Below are 26,543 nucleotides of genomic sequence, written 5' to 3'. Positions count from 1 at the left end.
AGTGCTATTATACAATGACATTATTTAAGAAAGAAATTGCTTTACCTTCTAAAATAATGTCTTTGTATAATGGCTCTAGAGTGTTCCTCTGCCTTCTTCCTTGGTTACTGATGTATTAAGCATGTGTATGGGATGTGCATCCCCACACTTGCATAGTACATCAGTGCAGTGTGAGGAGAAGCAACAGAGAAAAGAGAATCTTCATTGCTGTTTGCTTTTTTTTCTGAAGAGATGTTACTAGGGACAGAGCAGAAATAGAAGGAAAATCATGTTAATTTCTCTTCCTTTATTTCTGAGAATGTACCCGATTTTCTTTCTGTTTCTGCTCTGTCCCTCAGCATAGTCCAATAGACTATCCCACTGCTCAATGCTACTTTAGCAGACAGACTTTATTTTATTGGTATATACTGAATTTACAATGAGCTTTCTGGTTGGGCTGTGTTCATTTTTGAATTGAAACAAGAAGTCATTGTATAAGTACCAATAGCATAACTCTGTCATAAATGGTATAGTCCACTGCACATCCCCCTGAATTGGTCAGAGTTATTACTTTATTTGTTTTGAATTAGCACATTTCAGTTTCATTACACTTCCTTTTGAATTATACGAATCTTGTAGTTTTTCACCATATTAAATAAATAATTTACTAAATGCAGGAATATCCTGTCCATGCTAGCTGTGGTTCATTTCTGTTGTTTTGTTCTGTACTTGTGTTTATGTGATCTTTACTTCTAGCTGAATGTTATATTCTCCATTTTGCCACGTGTAAACTTTGTTTGTATTGACCTTACCATGGATGGTTGGTTACAAGTGTGACCCCCTCACCCAGATTAGCTCACTTACCAGCTAGAAAGTGAAGTATGATCTAATATTGTAGATTAATTCTTTAAATGTATGCTTGTGTTTAACATTTTGTTCATTAGATATATTCACTATATTTAATATCTCATTGAAATGATTTACTTAAAATTTTTAGCCTTCTGTCTTTTTATTCTACTTCTCAGTTCCTCCCATATCTTTGTCTCTTCTCTAGTATGTTGCAGATACCAGGAAGGACAAATGGTGAGCCGTAATGAAGAACTGCTGAAATAAGTTCTCTCTCTCTCTCTCTCTCTCTCTCTCTCTCTCTCTCTCTCCTCTCTCTCTTCTCCTGTGTCTCACTCTGTCTTTCTTTCAATTGCTGCCAGCAAGAGAAAAAAACAGTGCAAATCCCACAGGTTGCTGATTACAACAGTCTAGTTGGGAAATTCTATTTCCTCATAAAAATAATTTTAAAAATGAAAACAATGAAAAGCTACCAGTTTCAGTTTTGTTCTTTTCTTCTTTTTCTTCCCCTCCTCTTCTGCAGTTTATTTTACATCTCTCTCTCTCTCCCACCCTTCTCACTTTACTCCTTCTGATGGTTGTTGACTCTAGAAATAAAGGTAGAGCACCCAAAAGCTGTGGATTATAACTCCCTGCCTTGGAGACTATCTTTTTCTCCCAACATACTTTTTAAAACTAGAATTTAATCAACGCAATGAATGAAAAGCTGTTGGCTGTAATATATACTCTTCTGGTGAAGCCTACTCAGGAATTTCCTGCAGTAAAGAGACATTGACACAGGGTGTATTTACTGACAGTGAGTGAATGTAATATTAAAATGACATGGCATGCATCCCTGGCAGCAGTTACACTAAATTAAGGAGAAAGTACTGCTTAATAAACTATTAACTACATCTCTCTTTCTCCTCAACAAACAAATCTTTGATTTATGTAGCATATGCCAAAGTCCTAAACTATTCTACACTGCTATGTCACACTTGTACTTCTAAAAAAATTATAACATGCTTTTGCCTCTGTTTAATAGCAAAATATTTATGAGTTCTAAGTAATTTCACCAGTCTTGAATCCATTCAAAAACAGATGTTAAACTCAGCAAGATGATATGAGGATGAATCAGTTTATTCCTAGATTTTTTTACTGTCTATAATCAGTTTGAGATTTGCCAGTCTAATGGGGTTCAGAAATTTGTCTGTATAAGAAACTTTTTATGAAATGCATGCAGAAAGTATTACATTTTGTTAAACATTTATTCTCTGACAAGTCCGTTATGGCATGCAGACTGAATCTATCCATTCTGATAGTTAATACTTGGATTACTCAGCAGACAATATGAAAGGAAGAAGAAAGGATGACACTGCCACATACTTTTTTATTTCACATTTTCATAGCTTAGAAAAAAATCAAGAAGTTCACATGGACTATTGTGTAAGGCACAATGTTAGGGGATTTAAGGTGTTATAAGACTGACAAAATAGTACAAAGGGGCTACTGGCAAGGGAGGAGATATTCCACCTAAAACTGAAATAATGGAGCTTAAGAAAATTCTGGGAGAAATAATCAGTTTTCATCAGGGAATATTACTTATAGGTAGGGACTACAATTTGATTTGCAGGAGTGAGGATATATATGGGGGACTAGAAGGGAAACTATAACAAAAAATGTAGATTTGTGAAGAAATTTATTAAAGTATTTGGCATGGAAGATGTGAAGTCAGTAGCAGGAGTTTGGATGAATTTACATATTATTCCCTAAGGTACAAAAACTGGGCTACTCTAGGCAGAACTTATATTTCACAGGAACATGTGCATTTAATTGAACATTTTGATACACATACAATAGCAAATTTCAGATCATGCACCAATAATAACTAAAATAAAAATGCAGGGTAATGAAATAAAAGTGAGACAATGACACTTTCCCACCTATCTGTTAAAAATAGAGGAATATAAGGAATTGGTAGTGGAAATTATTTGGGAGTTAATAGGGAAGATAGACATTTTTTCTGAAAATATAGCTAGGGAATGGGATAAAATTAAAGTGGAGTTTAAAACTAGGGTGGAAATAAAAGAAAGAGATACATAGTTAAAAAGTAACAAGAATTGTTTGGAGGGACTGACAAAGGTTAACGTATTACAGAATAGGGGGAATCTCACAGGCCAAGAAGAGGATCAATTACAGAACGAAAAACTGAAAATAAGGAATTACCTCAATAACATGCATGAGTTAAGAAAGACAGCTGTTAAGCAACTGTTTTTTGATAATAACCTTACAGCATAAAAAACATTTAGCATGACTCAGGCAACAGAAAGTAGAAAGGGTTGTTGCCAAGCTTAGGGAGCCTATAACAAGAAAGATAACCAGAAATCCTGTAGAGGTACTAGAAACATTTCAGGAATTTTATGAAAATCTGTAAAAAGCAGAGAAATGTAGAAATCAAGAAAAGATACAAATGGAATGTTTATGGAAGAATTAAATATGCCAAGTTTAGAGGTAGATGAGGCTCAATTACTAACAGGATAGGAAGAGATGAGACAAAAATGGTGATGTATAGCCGATCTACAGGAAAGTCTCCAGGAATAGATGGTATTCCTTTGGAAGTTTGAAAGCTAAGAGGGAAAACTGATAAAGATCTGGAAGGTTTTGTTTAACAGTATTTTAAAAGGAGGAGAAGCACCAACATCCTGGAAGAGAACAGTGGTGGCTGTAATACTTAAAGATGGCAAAGACCCATCAGATCCAGCTGCATACAGGTCGATTTCAATTGTAAACTATGATTATAAAGTGTTTATGTCTATAATGGCTAAAAGAATGGCAAAGATGATGCCAAAATTGATAGATATGGATCAATGTGGTTTTTGTGGAAGGGAAGCAAACATCTGACAACATTAACAGAACAATGATGATCCAGGGAGAAGAAGAATGTAAGAAAATACTACTGCTGTTGGTGGGTCTTAATGCACAGAAAGCATTCGACAGAGTAAGCTGAGATTTTCTGAGCAGGGGACTGGAAATATTTGCATTCCCTGATAAAATTATGAGGTTGATTAGGAGGATATATGAGGGGCCAGAGAAAAAAATTAAACTTTGATAAGTTCTGTTTGAGCAGAGGAACCAGGCAGGGGTGTCCTCTTTCCCCTTTGTTATTTGCATTATATTTAGAACCACTGGCAAAGAAAATAAGGGAATTATAAATTCAATGATATAATTAGTATGGTAGTCAAGAAAGGCTGGCTTTATTTGCAGATTATATTATTTTATATCTGATAAAACCAGAAAAAGCCAATTCAGTGTTGTGGAACATTTTGATACAGTTTCAAGTCTTTTCAGGATACAAACTTAATGAAGATAAAACAAAGGCAATAGCTGTAAACTATGTACACACACAAGAATTGGTTCTGCAATACCCATATTTATGGGGACATAATAAAATAAATTACTTAGGAATATGGATTAAAAAGGAATGTGTTGCGGCAGCTAAGAGTAAGTGGGAAGAGACCTAACAAAATATAACACAAAAGCTGAGAAATTGGAAGCTCTGTTTTATGGATATGGATAGCAAGATACAAGCAGTCAAAATGTTTTTAGTCCCTAGTTCTATACATAGGTCAGGCATATTTTTTATCGACCAGAGGAGAAGTTGCTGAAAGCAATTAATAAAGAGCTGAAGGATTTTAACCAGGAGGGGAAGACGGAAAGAGTCAAGTGCGATAATCTGATTCTTCCAATAGAAGAAGGTGGTTTGGGATTGCCTGATTAGAAGGGGTATTTCAGAGCTACACAGTTCAGGCTCCTATACATAGCACAAGCAGAAAACTATAACTCAGAGTGGAAAGGGATGATGACAAAATAGGGGAAAGCTCAAGAAACAAGGAGAGACTGGGATTCTGGATGCAGATCCTTAAGGAGAATAACAATAACCATACAGAATATTATATTCATAAAGTAGCAGAAAGTATTCTAAGAACTAAGCCAAAACAGGAATGGAAAAAGGAGATTCTACCGATAAGGATGACTGCAATTAGGGATATAGACAATAGGCAAGAGGGGGCTGGAATTTACTGCAGAAAACTGGCAAAGGAACCAAGGTACTGGGATCAAATAGTTAGTGAGGGTAACGTAACAGAATGCGAAGAGGCCAATAATTTATCTGGTCTGCAGGATAGTGACTGCCTTCCCTATCAAGGCTTGATATCAGAGTATAACCAAACAGAAAGAAATAGGGGGGGTCCTTAGTGAAAGGCCAGCACTGGTAGAGTTTTTAGTACAATTAGAATCTAGAACAGAAACTGCTCTAATAAGGATAATTAGTACAGCATGTCAAATATTACATGATGACTATAAGAATCAGTCAGAGGAGATCAGAAAGGATTGAGAAGAGAGATTGGGTAAGCAATTCACAAAGGAATAATGTGGGGCTATATGTATGTCTCCCAAATATGCAATAAGGTCTAGAATATTTAGGATCTTTGCTTGGAAGTGTTTACATAGGTATTTTTATACCCCAAGTAAACTCCAAAGAATTTTTTCTCAGGCAGATAGCAAATGTTGGTTGTGTGATGGGGAAGAAAGAGGTAACTGAGAACACATTTTTTGGGAGTGTAATGAGTTGGCAGACTTTAAAAAATCGATGCAGATTACTCTATCAGAAATATCGGGTGAGCAAATTGCTATAACTAAGAAAATTATTTTTGAGCTATGATACAGAATCAGAATTGCCTAGCCATTGTAAGGCTTTGTTGAGTCTAATTATGGTGGCTGCCAAAAAAAGCAATTACTAGAAAATCGAAATCAAAGTCTAAACCAACTGTACTCGAATTAGTGAATATAGTAATGGAGATGAAAGAACTGAAAATGGAATCTTTAGAAATGGGTAGGAGTAAATGACAGAGAAAAATAGGAATTGTGGGAAAAGTACATACAGAATAACATTTTGGAAGAAGAACGAGATTTAAAAGAAGACAGGATTTGAATGAGCTATGTAATGTTTAAATGACAATGGATAGAGTATAAGTGATGTATAACGTTTGTAACTAAAAATGTGTCAGTATGGTTTGTTCTCGTTTATATAAATGTATGATTGTCTATGTTGTTAGTGATAATTTAATAAAGGCATTTCTTGTTTTTCAAGAAAAAAAAAGACCAACAAAATAAACTACAAGATGCTAACAAAATTAAGTACAAGCTGCAACAACCTCTATAAAGCAACAGCTGTATGGAGATAATATTGTATGCACTATAATTTAAAACAACTGAATATGCTTTTGTTAAAGAAAAACAAATTCAAGACTGTAAAAACTAAAGTAATACTGTTGTTTTTTTGCAAATACTCCTTTTACATTTCCCAGTGATTACAGATCTATCATTGTTACAAACATGTTATACGAGGTGATGGAACAAATCATCATGGAACTTATCCAGGTATAGGCAGAAATATTCTCCATGACCTAACCCATAATGATTTTGTCAAGGGTAGATCTTGTAAGCTTAAACTCACAAGACATCTGCAGCAGCTGGAAAGGTCACAGAAGTACCTCACAAAGAGGACTACTGGACTCAAACAAATGCCCTACACTGACCGCCTCAAAACACTCCAGCTTTACTCCGTAGCATATCGTCTACTCAGACGTGATCTCTGCCTAACATATAAAGCTATGTCAAACCCAGAGCTGTTGGACATGCTACACCTAAAGAAATCCAAATCCCTCCGAGCTACACGCTCTAGGGACCTAAACCTTGTCACCACAATAAACAGGACATGCTGGAGGGATAGATTCCTATCCCAGAGACTTCCCATACTCTGGAACAGGCTACCCATCTATGTCAAGCAAAGTTCTTCATTAGCACTCTTCAAGAATAATCTTGATGAGTGGATGGGAAATAGGAAATGCACCCCGGAGATCACTTCTGTGTCTCTGCTCATCAGTGGCACAGGAAATAACTTTCTTGGGTGGCGTAAGCCAGGGAACCTTGTTGGCTAGGCTTGCATAGGCCCTTGAGCCGATAGCCTAGTACCTACCTATGAACCTATAAATTTCTTTGACAGTGTGACTGCCATCATGGATGAAGGTTTATCTGTCCATGCACCTTGCCTCAATCTGATTATTTTCAACAGTATATCTCATGAAGGAATCATACATAAACTCAGGGAATGAAAAATAAATTAACCCATAATAACTTGAGTCCACAACTTGCTACATGTCTGCATGTAACAGATAAGAATTGGAGGTATCCTCACCATCTCCTGTCGACATTGAATTCCCTCAAGGCTCTATCCTAGGGCCACTTTTTTCTTTAGAGGCATAGCTTTATTTATCATAATAATTCAACAAAAATATTTACACCATTTGTGTGGACCCATACATGGTGCACATTCAAGCTATGATGGCAGCTGCTTAAAAAGTATGTAGATATTATAGCTCTAATTTATAGATGCCACAGTCACTCAAAACTAGTGTTTACAAACTTCAAACATGATTAGTATTGAAAAGATGCACTTTACAAAACCATTATGCTGTTATAGGGCTCAGCATCTCACAGAGGCTGCATTTCTGTTTTATGCTATTTACTAGGTGATGTGAGAACATTTCTTATTTCAGACTGATGGGGTGTCTTGTGCCTTCCACTTTCATCTTCTTTCTTATTAGTTTAGTCCATTTGCCAAACCTAGTAACGTTAATTCAATGCCACTGCCCCAATTTTACATAATAAATCTTACAAATCAACTATTTTGTCCAACAGTTAACATTAATATGAATGATGCATAGGAAATTACCTTGCCATCAGTATCAAAAATATAACATTCTGGCATTAGCAAAACAAAAAACACCAGCTTGAAGTCCTTCTGGATGATGACTTTTTATTCAATACTCATAGCTGCAACTGTCTGCAAAGCATGTGGAGTTGCCCATCTGATCCTCTGTTGGGTCAAGCACCATGCCACAGCAATAACTGCCACCCTATATACAGCTCTTATCAGACCAAAATAGAATTCTGCACCCTGTTCTGTAATCAAGGGGCAAATACTACTCATACAGAAAGAGAATCAAAGGGTCTCAAAACTTGTCATATAGCCAAAGACTATAGCAGCTCTATCTTCCTATATTTTATAAACTTGTCTTATAGCCAAAGACTATAGCAGCTCTATCTTCCTATATTTTATAAACTTGTCTTATAGCCAAAGACTAGAGCAGCTCTATCTTCCTATATTTTATAAACTTGTCTTATAGCCAAAGACTATAGCAGCTCTATCTTCCTATATTTTATAAACTTGTCTTATAGCCAAAGACTAGAGCAGCTCTATCTTCCTATATTTTATAAACGTGTCTTATAGCCAAAGACTAGAGCAGCTCTATCTTCCTATATTTTATAAACTTGTCTTATAGCCAAAGACTAGAGCAGCTCTATCTTCCTATATTTTATAAACTTGTCTTATAGCCAAAGACTATAGCAGCTCTATCTTCCTATATTTTATAAACTTGTCTTATAGCCAAAGACTATAGCAGCTCTATCTTCCTATATTTTATAAACTTGTCTTATAGCCAAAGACTATAGCAGCTCTATCTTCCTATATTTTATAAACTTGTCTTATAGCCAAAGACTATAGCAGCTCTTCCTATATTTTATAAACTTGTCTTATAGCCAAAGACTATAGCAGCTCTATCTTCCTATATTTTATAAACTTGTCTTATAGCCAAAGACTATAGCAGCTCTATCTTCCTATATTTTATAAACTTGTCTTATAGCCAAAGACTATAGCAGCTCTATCTTCCTATATTTTATAAACTTGTCTTATAGCCAAAGACTATAGCAGCTCTATCTTCCTATATTTTATAAACTTGTCTTATAGCCAAAGACTATAGCAGCTCTTCCTATATTTTATAAACTTGTCTTATAGCCAAAGACTATAGCAGCTCTATCTTCCTATATTTTATAAACTTGTCTTATAGCCAAAGACTATAGCAGCTCTATCTTCCTATATTTTATAAACTTGTCTTATAGCCAAAGACTATAGCAGCTCTATCTTCCTATATTTTATAAACTTGTCTTATAGCCAAAGACTATAGCAGCTCTATCTTCCTATATTTTATAAACTTGTCTTATAGCCAAAGACTATAGCAGCTCTATCTTCCTATATTTTATTGCCTTCTTAGATGAGAGCTATGCCTGGCATATACATCATTAGATGACCCCTTAAAATTTGCAACCCCCTGTTTAATAATTCTCTGGTAACCTGAACAGAATAGGACACTCAGTCTCAATAAACATTAACATTGATTGTACTGTGATGTGTAAAAACTTCATATGTCAAAGGTGCCCAAGCCCATGGAATAAACTTCTCTTTCAGTTAAACTCAGATAATCAATACAGACTTTCGATGGATAGAGACAGATGCTGGTAGGCCATCATACACAACTTGATCAGATCTTATTAACCCCTGCTCTCCTCTTCCTCTGGTAACCAGAAGAGCACTGGCCATGCTTACAATATTGGGAAAGCAACCTGTGCAAGTTTCAACACATTGTCCTCCAGCCAGACTGCTGCACAATCCTCAACAGGCCATACTGCTTGATCTGCTTGCCCCAAGTGCTCTGTCCATCACTATCTGCTAAATGACAATCAAGTTACCACCTTCCTCTCGGAGGACGTGAACTAACATCATTCTCTCATTCCCATCCTACTTTGGCTGCTCCTTCAGAGAACTAAATTAGATACACAAGCCCAGGCCATGAGCTGCAATTACGGTACCATCTTTATGTGCTGTGGAGCTGGCTACTGTCATGTAGCTTTGGTATGAAATGACATCAGTCTGTAGTAAACAGAACTAAAGCATCACCTGGTTCAGGACATAGAGAAAAGGCCATTGATTATTCTTGCAATGAAAATCTCATAAAAAGAGAACATTTTCAGAGTGAGGTAGTCATGACAGTAGAGACACAGAAAGAGGAAGAGAGAAAGAAACAGAGACAGAAAGAGAGAGATCTTCACTGCTCCAACAGGTAATGGTCTAGACACTAGAGGACCAGTATTGGGGAGGGTGCAAATACTAAGTCTTTCGTTCTTTGAGGGAAGGTCAGTTCTTTTGTGCTGCCTTACAATACCCACATGGAGAGAAGGGGTTCCACAGCAGGAATGGATCAGTACTACCACATATCAGTGAACATACAGACACATACGTGCACGCACGCACACACACACACACACACACACACACACACACACACACACACACACACACACACATACACACACACACGCACACACACACACACACACACACACACACACACACACACACACACACACACACACACACACACACACACACACACACGTGCTTCTCACAAAGACATGAGTGTATACCACTTCTCTGGGAATGGGGCAAGCTGGAATGGCCGATATTTTAATAAAGTTCTCCAAACTCCACAGCCTAATGGTGAACAGGAATATACCAGCTGGCCCTCACCTTAGTAAATGGGAATGAATGGTGGTCACATAAGATAAGTCCTGTCAACTGTGGTCAGTGGGGATAATCAAACCCGTTCACTCATATGTAATGGCAGCTTCGCTGTGAAAGTGTGCCTTAAGAATCTGCGTGTAGCTCTCTCTTTCCCTAACAGTTCCCTAGAAGTCAGTAAAACACCATCCTCCATACCTCTGCTAAACAATTTTAAAGCATAAAAATGTTCTCTTTCTTCCACCTAATCCATATAATCCTTGATATCTTTAGTACTGGTTCTTGCTCTGCTCCATACTTGCAATGGCATATTGGAATATGATTTATATTAGTTTCCCTCTTAACAGTCCTACAGTGCAATATGCAGTCTTTACCTGAATTAACATTCACCATTAATTTAAGTGTCATGTCATATTATTATCACTTTAGTGCTGTAGGTGGTGTCCAGACTCCCTAGCACGTTAATATCATTTCAGTCCGATACAGTAACTTCCTCACCTTCCCTTAGACATTCTGTGATGCTGGACCTTATTTCTTACTCTTCCCTATTGTGCACGTGTGTGTGTTTGCATGTGTGTGTGTATGCATATATCAAATATATATTATAATTCCAAGTATCACTGATGGCAGGACTATCTAAAATACAGATTTATTTTCACAAATTAAAGCAAGTCAAGGCAATAAACCACTTGGCTTTGTATAGTCAAACAAACTGCACAGTGCCTTAGATTATATCAACTCAAATGTTACAACATACACATCGCCCTACAGAATACATGCTATTTGTGAACATAAAGTCCAAGGGTACAGGCCTCTCCCAGGTCCACCTTTCAGCTTTATAAACAAGTCCTTTGTGCACATTAAGGATTAGGAACTTTTCCCTGTAATGGGTGTATTAGCTGTACATATGTTGTAAGAACAGTTGATAAAATTAATGGAATTTTTTAACACCTATTGGTAGATACTGTTGTAATACAGAGGGCATTGTTTATGCACTGCGATGTCCAAATAGGTTGTTTTACATAGTGGAAAGTATGAGGGCTTTCAAGCTGAGATTACAGGAACATGTTAGAGACATTAAAAATGTTGGACCTGAAAGACCTCTTGCTATGCATTTTAAATTATATCATGACAGTGATCCAGTTGGACTTAAGGGTACAATTTTAGAACAAATACATATTTATGATAAATGTGTAGATATTAAAAAGAAATTATTGTATAAGGAAGCTGTATTTATTTTAAAGTATGCAACCTTGACTCCTGCTGGACTTAATACTGATTGTAACTGGAAATTTTTAGTTTAATTATTCAATTATGTAATTAGTAGCAGATGCTTTTACTACTTAAGATGTGCAATTGTGTAGCGCTTTTATTCCATGAAGGCTTTTGAGCCGAAGCGCTAGTGTTTTACTGGATTTGTGCAATAAATTTTCCTGGTGGTCTGGCCATTGTTTTATATTTTTTGATTTTGGCTTTTTGTTGTGGTGCAAATCTATCCCCTTATCTGACCCTAACTCTAATCCTAACACATACACACACACACACACACACACACACACACACACACACACACACATTTGTATATACACTTAATCTATCCCCGTACCTTACCCTTGTTCTAACCATAACAGACACACTAGCACACAAACTCACAGTTCTGCTGAAAAACTATTTACCTTTGTCGACCAAAAAAGTAGTCACTCAATCAGACGTTTGCAAAACCTGACAGTAGCATGAATGCTTACTTTGTCAACCAAATAAGCACTCAAGACAGTGAACTGTAACTATATATATATATATATATATATATATATATATATATATATATATATATATATATATATATATACACATACATACATACATACACACATGCATGTCTGTGTATTCATACATGCAGGTATATGTAACACACACACACACACACACACACACACACACACACACACACACACACACACACACACACACACACTCACAGTCAGTAGGATATCATTTCTATAAGAGCAACAGCAATAAGTTTATTTTAAAGTCTGATGCTGACTGGTATTTTTAGAGATCTTTCTTGAGCAAATTAGAATGACAAATGCAGCATTAATTATGAAGGAATGGGGGAATGTAGTACAATTTTGTTAATTAATAAAACGCATGTATTATCCTTTCAAATCCCAGTCTAGTGGACATAGATAAAATGGCTCTGTTAAGGAAGAATGATGGAGCATACGCATCGTACCACATAACAATGGATGGTATTTCCAGTCATAATGAAAGAATAGCTAGTGTGTTGCTATTAATTTTCTACAATTAATTCTTTCATTTACCATTAGTCAGAGAAAATACCTTTCTTAAACCTGATTATACATCAAGGTAAGTTAATACTTCTGAAAGCAAGACTGCTTCCAAATTTTAAATCATTCCTTGATATCTGGCCCTAGTAGTCCCAGGAAATGATATGGATTTGTTCTGCATAAAAGTCTCTCTGAAACTACCTGCCTTACTTTTCTTACTAGCAATAAAACATGGAGGGCTGGTAGTATTGCTTCGTAGGTTTAAGCAACAAGCTGTAAGTGAGCTATAATGTATGAACAGTGTTTGACAGCTTCTCCATGCATCCTGTGATATTCTAAGCAAGTTAGTTTAGTAGTCCAAAGCTACTGGTCATCCCAAAGGTAAGTACTTTTATTTATTGAATAATACAGAGTAACTAAGATTAAATAACTAAGAACAGTTTTCCTGCTCTGCTTCTGTTAATAATAATGCCCTCTGGAAATATGCCCAGTGTGAGGGATACTATTATCTGTCTTCTTGAAACTTAGTTATGAATGCATGTGCATATGAAAATGCACACTAACTTGTCCCCACCAACACAAACACAGACATACAAGTAACTTCAGATCATCACAACACACTTCATTAATAAATTGTTCCTCAACCACAGAGAATCATACGATTTTATGTTTCTCTAGTCTGTTAAAGAAAGAAACAAAAAAAGTAGTACACAACTGCAGATTATTGTATTAACCAAAGGCACACCACTGTCCCAATATTACCTACCTAATAAACTGGGTTTAGTGCAATCTATATCAACTGTAATACCAAGTGTGGTCATAGAAGCTGCCAAGCCACTTTACTGATACAGACAGCTGAGAAAAGGTAATGTATTGTCATAGTCACTGAATCATTAAACTGAAAAAATGCAGAATTCCCAAGACATATCCACTCAAGATGTTTGTATTCTGCTATTGCAGTCCTTCTGTTGAGTACCCTATGACTTTCATACAGCAGTCTGCATGGAGTTATTAAACTGAATGTTATTGTTCTATCTTAAATGTTCTAAATTTATCTCAATGGCATTTCCTCTGGAATTCCTGGTATATATCCAACGTTTTTCCTCAACATAATATTTAATGTGCAATCTTTGTAAACAAGAGGTGATTTATGAAGATTACAATAACGCCATTGTTGCCAATAATTTCTTTTTTCTCAGAAATGAATAAGCAGTCACCCCTTTGTCCTTCAAGTTTCTATTTTAATGCTAAAAGACAAGTAGAAGTAAAAGTCATCCTCATTATACAACAGCAGGAAAAGTGCGAACAGCAGTACTGATGGGTCAGTGCTGATTATAAATTGGCAATCCATTTTATATGCAGAAATGTAGATTGTTGAAGGCTGGGGGAGCAAACTGATCTATAGATTTCCAGTAATTATGGTGTGGTTTACTGACTTTTTTCAATTAAATTATAAATATATACTGTCAACAGCAGATGGTGGTGGTGCTGCGGTAGCGTTGTCGCCTCACAGTTAGACGTTCCCCGTTTGATTCTCAGTTAGAGCGTCTTCTGTGTGGCGACATGCGTGAATGGGTATTCCTTCGTTGAAGGTTGTGCGTTAGGTCCGGCAAGCCAGCATGTCAAAATCTACTGCCAATCATTAGCGGACTGGAGTTCCGCTGTGGCGACCCCTAACCGGGAAAAGCCGAAAGAAACAAACAAACAAAACAGCAGATGCAAAACTATCTGTCTCTTGGGACAAGTATTTTGTTATCCAGTTTATGAAAATTGTACTTATGGTACTTCAGGTAGAGAAAAATATGTACAATCCTTCTTCTAGATGGGCGAGAGCGTATCTGGGACAAGATGTTCATGGCTAGCATCAGATCTGCATACGGCATTACCTGTCACAGTAATGAAATGCATTGGCATACAAAGGGAGTGCACACAGATGAAAATGAAGCTTGTTATTTACCCATCAAAGCATCATAGTGGGGTAGTACTGTAGTATATTTCTTCAAAATGAGATTCACTGCCTTTCACTTTGATGAAACTAACTTAGTGAAATGAGTCACTTTGACAGAAGACTACTTTCAGAATACAATGCAGCACAGCATGTTCAGCAGTCCCCTACATGAAACAACCAATCCCAGTATCACTGAATTGCTGTTTTTCTGGATGAAAGGACAGTTCTTTTTCCAAGTGGAATTTGAGCAGTGTGACACACAAGTGCATATGCATACATATATCTGCATGCACATACACACAAGCACACTCAAGCCATGATAAAGGACAAACTATTATCCCAGGCATAAAAATTCAAAGGGGGATATTCCAAGGTGACTCTTTGTCACCGCTGCTGTTCTGCCTTGCCCTTAACCCATTAAGTTGTTTACTTAACAGCTTAAGCCATGGCTATAATTTGGCTCCTAGAAAACAACAAAATGTAACAACTTCTCATCTTCTCTTTGTCGATGACTTAAAACATTATAGCTCATCAGATGGTGAACTGAAAGCACAACTTCAAGTTGTGAAAACTTTTTCAGATGATATAAGAATATCATTTGCTCTTGATAAATGTGCAAAAGCAACCTTTAAAGCAAGAAAACTGCAACACCAGGAAAACATCACTTTGGGACAAGAATGTGATATAAAAGAACTTGAGCAAGAAGGAGTGTATAAATATTTCGGAACTGATGAAGGATCAACAATAAAACACGAACAAATGCAAATAAAACTTAGTAAGGAATATTTCTGAAGACTTAAATTAATCCTGAAAACAGCACTGACATGTAGGAACAAAATCCAGGCTATAAACCAGTTTGCTCTTCCTGCCCTAACTTACAGTTTAGATGTGATTTACTGTCCCCAAAACATGTTGGACAGATTAGATAGGAAAACAAGAAGGATGCTTCATGCTCACCAAATGATGTATAAAAAAATCAGTGTATATCAAGATTATATATTCCCCATTCCGAAGGAGGGATGGACCTCCTTGACATTGTTTACATGTATAGAGCTGCAGTCGTGGGACTACACCCATATCTGCTGACCTCACAAGACCCAAATATATTGAAAGTTTTGAAACATGAGGAGAATAAATCTAAGATGACTTCCCTGCTTAATCAAGTAGAAGCATATCGGCATCAAGGAGGAATGGAAATCAAACCACAAGTGGATAAAAACCAGGGAGCAACTCAATGTGCCAAAAAACAAATAGAATATAAGGTGAAGGATCAGATGAGAAGGCAAAAAATGTGGAAAATGCATAAATATCGTTGCAAGTATAGAAAACTTCTGGAAGAACATCATATTGATCAGGAACGAATGTAGGAATTGTTAAGGACAGGTAAATTCAAGCCAAGAGATGAAAGGTTAATATTGGTGGCACAAAATAGTGGGCTACATACACATTCATTTACAAAGTCCATTAAACATGTGGGAGAAACAGACAAATGTAGGTTTTGCAAAACAGAATTGGAAACAGTTGCACACCGCGTTGCTGGTTGCAACATACTAATGGCAGACGTACTGTATACTGAAAGGCATAATAATGTGGTGAGACTGTTGCATTGGGGATTGTGTAAACATTATGGTACTGAAGTGACTGAAAAACACTGGAAACAAGAGCCACAAAGCATCACAGAAAATGATGAAGTCTACATCACATGGGATCATCCATTATCAACAGTTCAAAAGATAGTTGCTAGAAAACCGGATATAGTGGTCCAAGAAAAGAAGACAAAAGTAGCACTGATCATTGAATTGTCAAAACCAGTGATTACAGTGTCCTGCGTACAGAGAGACACAAAGTCATAAAATATCAGGATTTGCAAGCAGAAACGAGAGCAATGTGGAAGAAAGATACCCACATAGTCCCAATAGTAGTAGTAGGAGCAACACGTCTTATAAAAAAAGAGTCTACTTTAGATATGCAACCAATACATGTAACTCCATACAAATTGCAGAAGGAGTCATTACTGGGCACACTGCAAGTGCTGCGAAGAGCTCTTTTGGCTGACATCAAAGAGTGAAACAATATTAATTTCATGAACTTTAATTGTACTTTGACTTAGGAATGATATCAATTCCCACCATGGTATTAGAAACCCAAAAGATTTAGAGAAATTAAAAAAAATGGGAAATGTATATCACCAGTTCACTCACATCATTAAGATGTGGGAGGAAACTGGAGCACCCAGTAAAAATCTAAGCAGACACAGGGAAGATCTTCAGATCCTGCACAGAATGCACTACAGGTGAATACTGAAATGGTGAGCCAAGCATTGTTCATAGGTTCAAAGGATGATACTAGGCTATTGGCCCAGAGGCCCTTATAAGCCTAGCCAAGAATTTTGTCCATGTTCCCACAAAGTCAGCACCTGTTTCCCCTGTTCCATAGGGACACAGATGCAATTGCAGGGGTGTATTTTCTTTTTCCCATCCAGTTGTCTTGGTTCCTCTTAAAGAGGGTTAGTGAGGTACTCTGCTTGACATAGAGAGGGAGTATATTCCACAGATGGGGGAGTCTTTGGCACACAAATCTATCCTGCCAACAAATTCTATTAATGTCACAGACCAGGTTAAGGCCTTGTGTTCAGGTTTTGTAAGTGGAGTTTGACTTAAGGATATGCAGCAACTCCATCAAGGCTGGATCTAAGATGGCCTTGTATGCCAGATACAGATCATCTCTGAGCAGTCTGTATCAGACTGAGTAGAGGGACAGGGCTTTTAGCCTATCTGTATAGGACAGGTGTTTGAGACCCTGCATTTTCCTGGTCAGGAACCTATGTGGCTTCTCCAGCTGCTGCATGTACTTGGCAAGGTACATGCTGAATGGGGAATTGTAATTGATAATGGGTCTGATAAGGGAGGAGTACAGGGATGTTATAACCTCCTTGTTCCTGGATGAAATACCCTTACTTATGAGGTGGGCCATGTAGAAAGACTTCTGTATAATGGAGGCAATGTGGTGGTCAAAAGTCAGGTTGCTATCAACATGGGTGCCTAAGTCCTTCAAAACTGACTGCATGGTTAGTACGGTGTTTTTAATGTGACAATTAGTGGGGATGCCATTTTCTCCAAAGGAGATAATGATGCATTTCCTGACATGCAATTTGAGGCCATGCTTCTGGCAAAAGTCATTAGTTTGGGAAGGCCCTCTTGGAGAATGTTCACATCACTAGGGGAATTTAAGACAGCGCCCAGCTTGCAGTCATCTGCAAACTTGGTCATCCATAGACCAGTGGTTTTGGCTTGCACCTCAGAAAAGTATATCCCAAACAGTAGAGACCCCAAGATCAATCCTTGGGGTACACTGCTCATTACGGGTCTACTACAGAGGTAGCTTCCCCTATTTTGACTGAGTGGGTTTTATCAGTGAGCCAGTTAGTTACCCATCTGGTAACATAAAAGTTGATGCCTAGCTGGGAGATTTTATCTATTATGCCCAAGTGGGGAATAGTGTTGAAGGCTTTGGGTAGGTCAAGGTAGGTGGTGTGTACCGTCTTTCCCTCATCCATGGTTTTGGTGACTGTTTCGAAGAAGTCGACCAAGTTTAACAGGCATGATCTCCCTTTGACAAAACCAAACTGTGTGGGGTCAAGCATTTGGAGGTTGCCAATACCCTTGTTTATAAGGTCCATGATAATGCATTCCATGGCCTTACAGATCAAGCTAGTTAAGCTGATGGGCCTATAAATGCCTGCGTCAGTGGATGCTCCACCTTTGTGTAGAGGGATGACAGTGGCTGTCCTCCATTCAGCTGGGATGAAGCCGGTGCTCAGGCTTTGATTGAATAGGGTGCATAATGGTGTTGACAGCTCATGCCTGAGTTCATGTAGGATGCAGCCAGGGATGTTGTCAGGTCCCATGGAGGCTGTATTTTTTGCCTTTGAGAGAGCATTAAGGACCTGCTCCCTGGTGATGAGGCGACAGGGGCAGGTGCTGGGGATGTCCTGGTTTACTGATGGGGGACGGGGGGTGAAGTTTACACTGCATCTGTCTGCCAGCAGGTTGGCTATATCTGCGGCATTTGTGTATGTGGTGTTCTTGACCACCACTTTAGAGCAGATTTGGGTGTTATCTTTGAGGTTGCAGACATATGTGAAGAAGGCCTTGTGATTGTCTTTAGTGGATGTTGCCAATTTGGATTCAAAGTTAGCCTTAGAGGATTTCACCAGTGACCTTATTTGCCTGTTCAGACAAAGCAGAGATTGCTTCTAACCTGGCATCTACTCCTTCATGGTCTTGGACAGCAATATTTTCCTTTTATTATAGAGTTTGTTTATTGCTGCTGTCCAACAGACAGATTTTCTTTTCCTTGAGGAAGATGATTTGGTCCTGTCAGATATTACTGAGTCCATGCAGCTATGTAGGTGCTCATATAGTTTTTTTGGTGTAGGCTTGGACATTAGTGCTAGTTCCAAATGAAGAGATTGTGACTGTGAACCTGCTTATACCTGCTTTCAGGAGATTGTAGTTATCTTTGGAAATTTTTTTTATTTGACTCTGACAAGGGAGGGGTCAGGGGAGATGGTGCCTTCGAAAGTGATCACTTTATGGTTGGATCTTACCAAGGAGGATGACACTGTAGGGGGTGCTACAGTGGCTACTCATGTTGGTTAGTACCAGGTCCAGGATATTTTCACCTCTCATGGGCGTGTCGACCAGCTGATTCAATGCATTGGCACTGACATTGTTGAGGAATCTCTGGGCATTCGTGTCTGCGCTAGAATAGGTCTTTTACTCTATAGTTGGGTAGTTAAGGTAAAGCTGTAATACTTGCCACGCAAGATATGAAACAAACAGGCAAAAACTAAAAAAACTAATAGCAACCTTGACTAGGAAGTTCAAAATATGGGGAACATTTTTTTGTTTTAGGCTTATAAAATGTTTTTTTTTTCTTTTTTAATAGAGCAACAAGGTTTGGTATTGCCTAAAATGCATATTTGCTAAATTGTCTTAATACTGAATGTGTGATAAACCCTTTCAACAAGAAACAGAGTAGTTTAAGGAAGTAATATGAAGAAGCATTCCTCAAAATTAGATATAGCTGAAGAGTGTGCCCACACTTCATTATGTATCACTGTTTATATGACAATCTGTTCTACTATGAAATGCCATCTTTCTGAATGTTGATGTTCCAAAAGAACGAAAAAAGAAAATGCCCCAAACCCAAAAGAGTGAAAAAAAAAAACTTTTTTTCTTGCTTTTGTAGGGGGCCCCCTGTACACCTAAATATAGGGATTAAGCCCCCCTCACCTTCTGAACTTATATATATCAACTCCACAGCCACACCATTTCAAAGAGGGGAGAAATCTCCCTTAAAGGTGAATCATTGTTGACACACAGTTAAACACTGATAATGATTTTCTCATGGGAAAAAAAGCTTTTGGTGTTAAGCCATTAATTTTTTTTCTACATGCTACTAAAGCTTGAGCAAATTCTCCTTGAGCTTATGTAATGAAACCAAGACATTCACTTCATTTCCAAATGATTTTGAAATTACAAAACACCAGATTTCTGAAATAACTTTCTTTGATGTGTAAAATATTTCATGCCTGCAATAAAACACATAGAACGACTCTTTTTCTTGTGGCAGAAAGCACAAAGTTGTACCGAGAGGTCTCAGGGTGCTCACTATGCCTAGTTATGGACAGACTTATCCAGGGCTACTTAAAGACTGGTAACTCTTGAATCTTGGACTTAGTGCACAATATATGCAGCTCCTTATTAAGTTCTTTCTGCCACAAGAAAAAGAGCTGCAAGAAGAAATAAATAACTTGCAGAATAAGATACTTGACAGCTATTCAGAAGATGAAAAAGGAGAGAAACGATGTACTTTGTGATAATATTTTATCATCTGAGAAGAGGCTACAGGCAACTAAAATTCGGAAATTCCAGAGAGACATCAATGATTTCGAAAAAGGGGCAATTTTTCCTGGCCCAGGAGCAGAAATGCTACTGATTCGCAGCCTGTAGATCAGGAAATGAACAGATGGGTTGAACAACCAATAGAAGCATCGAGGGGAAGTACCAGCATCTAATGTTGTAACGGAAGCACCAAATACATTGGCTAGTAATGCTAGTGACATTGGACTACATGAAAAGAGACATAGAGGAGCTCTCTCAGCATGTAGCCCAGGCCGGTATGACCCTGACCTTGAGTAGCATCTTACCCTCACCAAGAATGATGCCACAATATGAAGACAAGATGATCAATTTCAACAATTGGCTTAAGTATTGGTGTCATTCAAAGGGAATCCAATGCCTGTCAGCCTGGGATGACATGCTCGACAAGCCTCGATGCTTCGCTAGGGACGGCTTGCACCTGTCACCCCTGGGCTTTTGGATATTGGCAAAGGCTCTTGCTACCCCCATAGTGCCTTTTTTAGGCAAGGCTGAAAAGACAAACCCACCTCCATAGGTATCACAAGGGATAAGACACTAAGAGTAATGCTACTCAACGCCAGAAGTCTAAACCTCAAGATGCACACACTCAAAACTCTCCTTAGCATGGAGAACATCGATATCTGTGCAGTAACAGAAACCTGGTTCAAGGCTCCCGAGAGCACCCCAGCACTACCAGGTTATACCTCATACCATGCTTTTTGTATGGAGGAGGGGGAGTATCAATATTCGTCAAAGATACCCACACTTCCAGGTTGGTGGCACAGCACGAAGCATCAGAGACTATCCATGTGCAACTAACGGTGGGTAAAACTGCCTTCCAGTTTATAGCCTGCTACAGACCACCATCCCAAACCCAGGAACCCCACTCGGCCTTCCTGAAAACACTGGAAAATATGAAGGTCTCTCCAAACACCATTATATTGGGCGACTTCAACTACCCAAACATAGACTGGGAGCATTACTCTAGCTCCAACACCCTAGCCCAAAGGTTCCTAGAATTTATAAACTCAAATGCTATGGAACAACTTGTTACCACTCCCACAAGAGGGGAAAACATACTGGACCTGATCATCACCAACATGGGGACTCTATGCTCAAGACCAGAAGTGTATCCCTCACTGGTAAGATCAGACCATAAACTAATCTCACTGGATATTCACATCTAGACTTCACCCCCTGCCCTAAAAACCACAGTGAAAAACTTCTCTAAAGCAAATTTCACACTCCTCAAAACCAAGGTGGAATCCTTCAAAGCCCCCGGGCCTGTGGAAAATATGGCCCAGACCGCAGAATCCTTTATAAACGCATTCTATGAACACCTTCAGGAATGCATGGATCATGCAATCCCAAATAAAACCAAGACCCAATCCTCCAAAGGCAGACGTCCTGTCTGGTGGACCCCAGCCATAAACAAACTATACAATAGAAGGAGGAAGCTACTACATGATAGAGCAAAATCCCAAAAAGGGAAGGCATCTCTGATCAGTATTAGCAAAAAACTATGGGCACTCATAAAATCATCTAAGGCCAGCTTCGAGAGAAAAATTGCACAGGACACTAAGGATAATCACAAGGCTTTCTTTAGTTATGTTAGGAACCTGGGTGGGAATTCCCAGATATGCTCAGAATTAGTCCAAAATGACAAAAAAATACACCAAACCCACAAACATTGCCAACATCCTAGCTGACAGGTTCAGCACAAACTTCTCCCCCCCCCCTCCCCACAAAAGGGCAAATATCTATCCCAGCAGAGTGCTGCCCCCCTGACATCTCAGATGCTCAGGTAAGAGCTGCCCTCTCCAAAGCAAAAAACACAGCATCAATGGGACCAGACGGTGTCCCGGGCTGCATCCTACATCAACTCCAAGAAGAGCTAAACCCAAACATAAAACTACTATTCAATCTCAGCCTTACTACAGGATATGTACCCAAAGAGTGGTGTACAGCAACAGTGGTCCCTCTCCACAAAGGTGGTGCCACAATGGATCATGGAAACTATCGCCCCATAAGCCTGACTAGCTTGGTCCGCAAAGCTATGGAAAAGGTCATCATGGACCTCATAAATAAAGATATTGGGGACCTACAGACACTGGACCCTACCCAGTTCAGCTTTGTTAAGGGCAGATCCTGCCTCTTAAACCTGGTTGATTTCTTTGAAACAGTCGCCAAGGCCATTGACGAGGGGAAGGTGGTCCACACAGCCTACCTGGACCTCACAAAAGCCTTTGATACAATACCCCACTCGGGCATTATAGATAAGCTCACCAGCTTAAATATAAACCCCTATGTCACTAGATGGGTTGCAAACTGGCTCAAGGACAGAACCCACATGTTTAGAATTGCTGGAGCCATGTCAGACTCCAAACCAGTTACAAGTGGCATCCCACAAGGCTCAGTCCTGGGATCTCTCTTGTTCAGTATATATTTCTCGGAGGTACAGGCCAACATGGAAGGACTGTGGCTGACCAAGTTCGCAGGTGACTGCAAACTGGGTGCCATAATTGACTCTCCAGCCGACACAAGCATCCTCCAAAAGGGCCTCATAGAAACAGACAACTGGTGCCAGAGCTATGGCCTCAAGCTAAACGCCAAAAAGTGTATAGTCATCCCCTTTGGCAAAAATAAAGTGCCCACAAATTACCACATAGGTGGTAATCCATTAAGTACAGAAGAAGTAATTAGGGACCTGGGGACCCAAGTTGATAGCAATCTCTCATTTGACAACCACGTGGCCAAAGTGGCTAGAAAAACGTTTTATATAGCCCACCTAATCATGAAGGGATTCACATCTAGATCAGGGGAGGTCATCATGCCTCTTTACTCATCCCTCATCAGGCCCATAATAGAGTACAATGCCTCTTTTGGGATGTACCTTACCAGACACCTGCAGCAACTGGAAATACCCCAAAAGTAGCTCACTAAGAGGATCAAAGGGCTCAAACAGATGCCATATGCTGCCCGGTTAAAGAAACTCCAGCTCTACTCAGTGGCATACCGCCTGCTCAGAGGCGATCTGTACCTGACGTATAAAGCCATGTCCAACCTGGAATTAATGGACATGCTGCACCTCAGAAAATCCAAATCCCATCGAGCTATGCGCTCGAGAGACTTGAACCTCAGCACTGAAATAAATAGGACATGCTGGAGGGACAGATTCATAACACAGAGGCTCCCTTCACTCTGGAATAAAATCCCAGTCCAGGTTAGGCAGAGTCCCTCACTGACTCTCTTCAAGAGGAATCTTGATGAGTGGATGGGAGATCATAGGTTTACCCCGGGTATCACTTCTGTGTCACTGTTAGGCAGAGGTACAGTATACTAACCTCGAAAAAGGGCATAGCAAAATTAATTTAAAATGGGTGGTGAAAGCCAAACACACTCTGGCTAGGCTTATAAATGCCCTAGGGCAGATAGCCTAGTATGAACCTATGAACAAGTATGCAAATCAAGCCCACTGAGTCCATACAGTCAGTACAAGTGATTAATAGAGCCAGTGCTAATAATCTATTTAATGAGAGAGTCATGAGACAGCGGATTGTTGCATCAGCTTCTATAGAAGCTGAGCAGTCAGAAACACACATGCAATCAAACAGAATTTTTTTTTATTAAAAGACCCGCTCCCTATACGAGAAAGCTCCAACAGCAGAGGGAGGAGAGGGAGACTGCAATGGCTACAGAGCACCAACACTTCAGACAGCCAGGAATGGAGATGGAAGAGACAGGTTTAGTAATAAACATTACATCTTATTCACTAACTGATACTCAACTTTCTGTACTGTCAAAATGTCTTAATTTTATACCTGCCCAAAGAACAGATTAGGTGGACGTATTGAAATGTCTAAAGTTGTTTGGGCGAAATTTGAACTTAAAAGCTTTATTTAAGGAAGAGACATCTATGTATGAAGTTTTTTAAAAAAAACAAGTACTTTCATTCCACCCTCACACCCTATGGTAGAGACTTTTATTGGAATGTGTGGGAAACAAATTAGAAAGAAAGTAGCTGGACAAGGTGAAGCTAAGTTTTATAACATGTCAAATGCTGAACACGATGCACTACATGAACTAAAGAGCATATTTAGTGCTGTTATTAGACCAGCTGACAAGGGAGGGGAGGTTGTGGTCTTAGACAAAGACCTCTACTTACAGCTGATGAATATTTTATTAAATGATGCTGACACATACTTGAATGTATCTGGTTCCCACTGTGAAAGGGATTATTGAGAAGGTCTCTTTTTTTGGTATTTGATCTCCTGATTACCAATTTGATTAATGAACCTTTATTTGAATACTTTAAAGTAGAATATCCATTAATTCCAAACCTGTATGGATTGCCCAAAGTAAATAAACATTTGAATATACCACCTATGCGTCCTATAGTATCCAGCAAGGGCTGGCTGACTGAACCTCTATCCATTTATGTGGAATATAATCTACATCTCTTTCTAGATCAATGTGTCACTATATTGAAGGACACCAAGGCATTTCTACAGCATTTGTATATACAAACATGTAACTTACATACTGATTATTGGTTTGTGACCATGGACATAGAATCTTTATTTACCGTCATTCCCAATGAATTGGGAATATCTAGTATCAGGAAGTTTCTGAACAGTAAGAACTGGAATGACATGAAGGTTTCTCTTACCTGTATGCTGTTAGAATTAATACTTGACAACAATGTTTTTACATTCAATAATGAATTTTACCTGCAGAGGGCTGGCGTAGCTATGGGCACACCATGTGTGAACAGCTACGCCAACCTTTGCTTATTTCAATGGGAAATGGATTATGTTTTATCTAACAACGCATTTACTGAGAATCTGAAATGGTATACACACTATGTAGATGATGCCTTTTTGTTGTGGGATGGCACTATTGAACATCTGAATGACTTTATTGCATTTCTGCATACTACTACTAGTTTCCTTAAATTTACACATAAATATTCTTATAGTGACATATTTCTTGGATGTGAAGATTAGTAGAGGGGAACTACATACAATACACATAGGCCTTAATAGAAAGCTGCTTAGGAGAAATGACATACTACATTATAGTAGTATGCATCCTCAGCATGTAAAGAAAAATGTCTTGAAGGGGCAGGTCTTCAGAACAATGAGGCTTTTCAATGATGATGTTGATCTCGAAAAGGCACTATCAAATCTTAAAGTTGAATCCCTTAGTAAGGGCTACAAAGCTGCAGAGATAGATAGCTATATCACAGAAGCCTGGACAGAAAGGCAGAATAGATGCAGGCCATATTATGGAGAAGAGACTCCACTTGAAATAAACTCAAAACTAAACAGAGTGAAGCCTGGTGATTTTAGGGTCACCCTGCCATACTCCAGTGATATTAACAGTATATGTGATACTGTGAGAGCTAATCAGAACATTCTAAGAACTGTAGATGAATTTGAAAATGTGACAGATGAAACTCCGTACTTTTCATTTAAGAACAACACATCCCATAAAAGGCATCTTTGCTATAACCGAAATAAGAACCAAGGAATTCCTTCAGAAAGAATTGGTACACATAAATGTAAAAATTGTAGTGCATGTAAATATGTATATACTGGTGAATCTTATCAACACCCTATATTACACTTCAACAACAATGACTTTAATTTTTACGTTGATTGTAGGACAAAAAATGTGATTTATTTCAGTTTCTGTAAGATATGTTATGCATACTACATTGGTAAAACCAATCGTATGCTGAAAGACAGGATGCTTGAGCACTACAGGGATGTACGGAACACAAAAGAAACTACTGCCTTGGCACAACATGTTTTAAAAGAAGGAATGAATCATAGCTTTAGTTTCTTTGTATTAGAAGTGTTAGCTGAAGGTATAAGGGGAGGGGACTTAACAAAACTGAAGTGGCAGAGCAAAACTGGATAATTAAACTTCAGGCAGACAGACCTCCGGGACTGAATGCCACAGTTTCCCTAAAACCCTTCTTGAAAAAGAGACCTTTGAAGCATTAAAGTATGATGAAACACTAAACTGTTATTTTAAAGATAGCGTTTTTTAAAAAATATATAAGTGCTTGACAATGTGTCTTTAATTTGTTAATT

The sequence above is a fragment of the Protopterus annectens genome, chromosome 13.part0 (assembly GCF_019279795.1).
Source record: "Protopterus annectens isolate FY-2018-M chromosome 13.part0, PAN1.0, whole genome shotgun sequence".
NCBI lineage: Eukaryota > Metazoa > Chordata > Ceratodontiformes > Protopteridae > Protopterus > Protopterus annectens.
The sequence above is the reverse complement of the archived record's forward strand: the minus strand, read 5'-3'. Positions refer to the sequence as shown.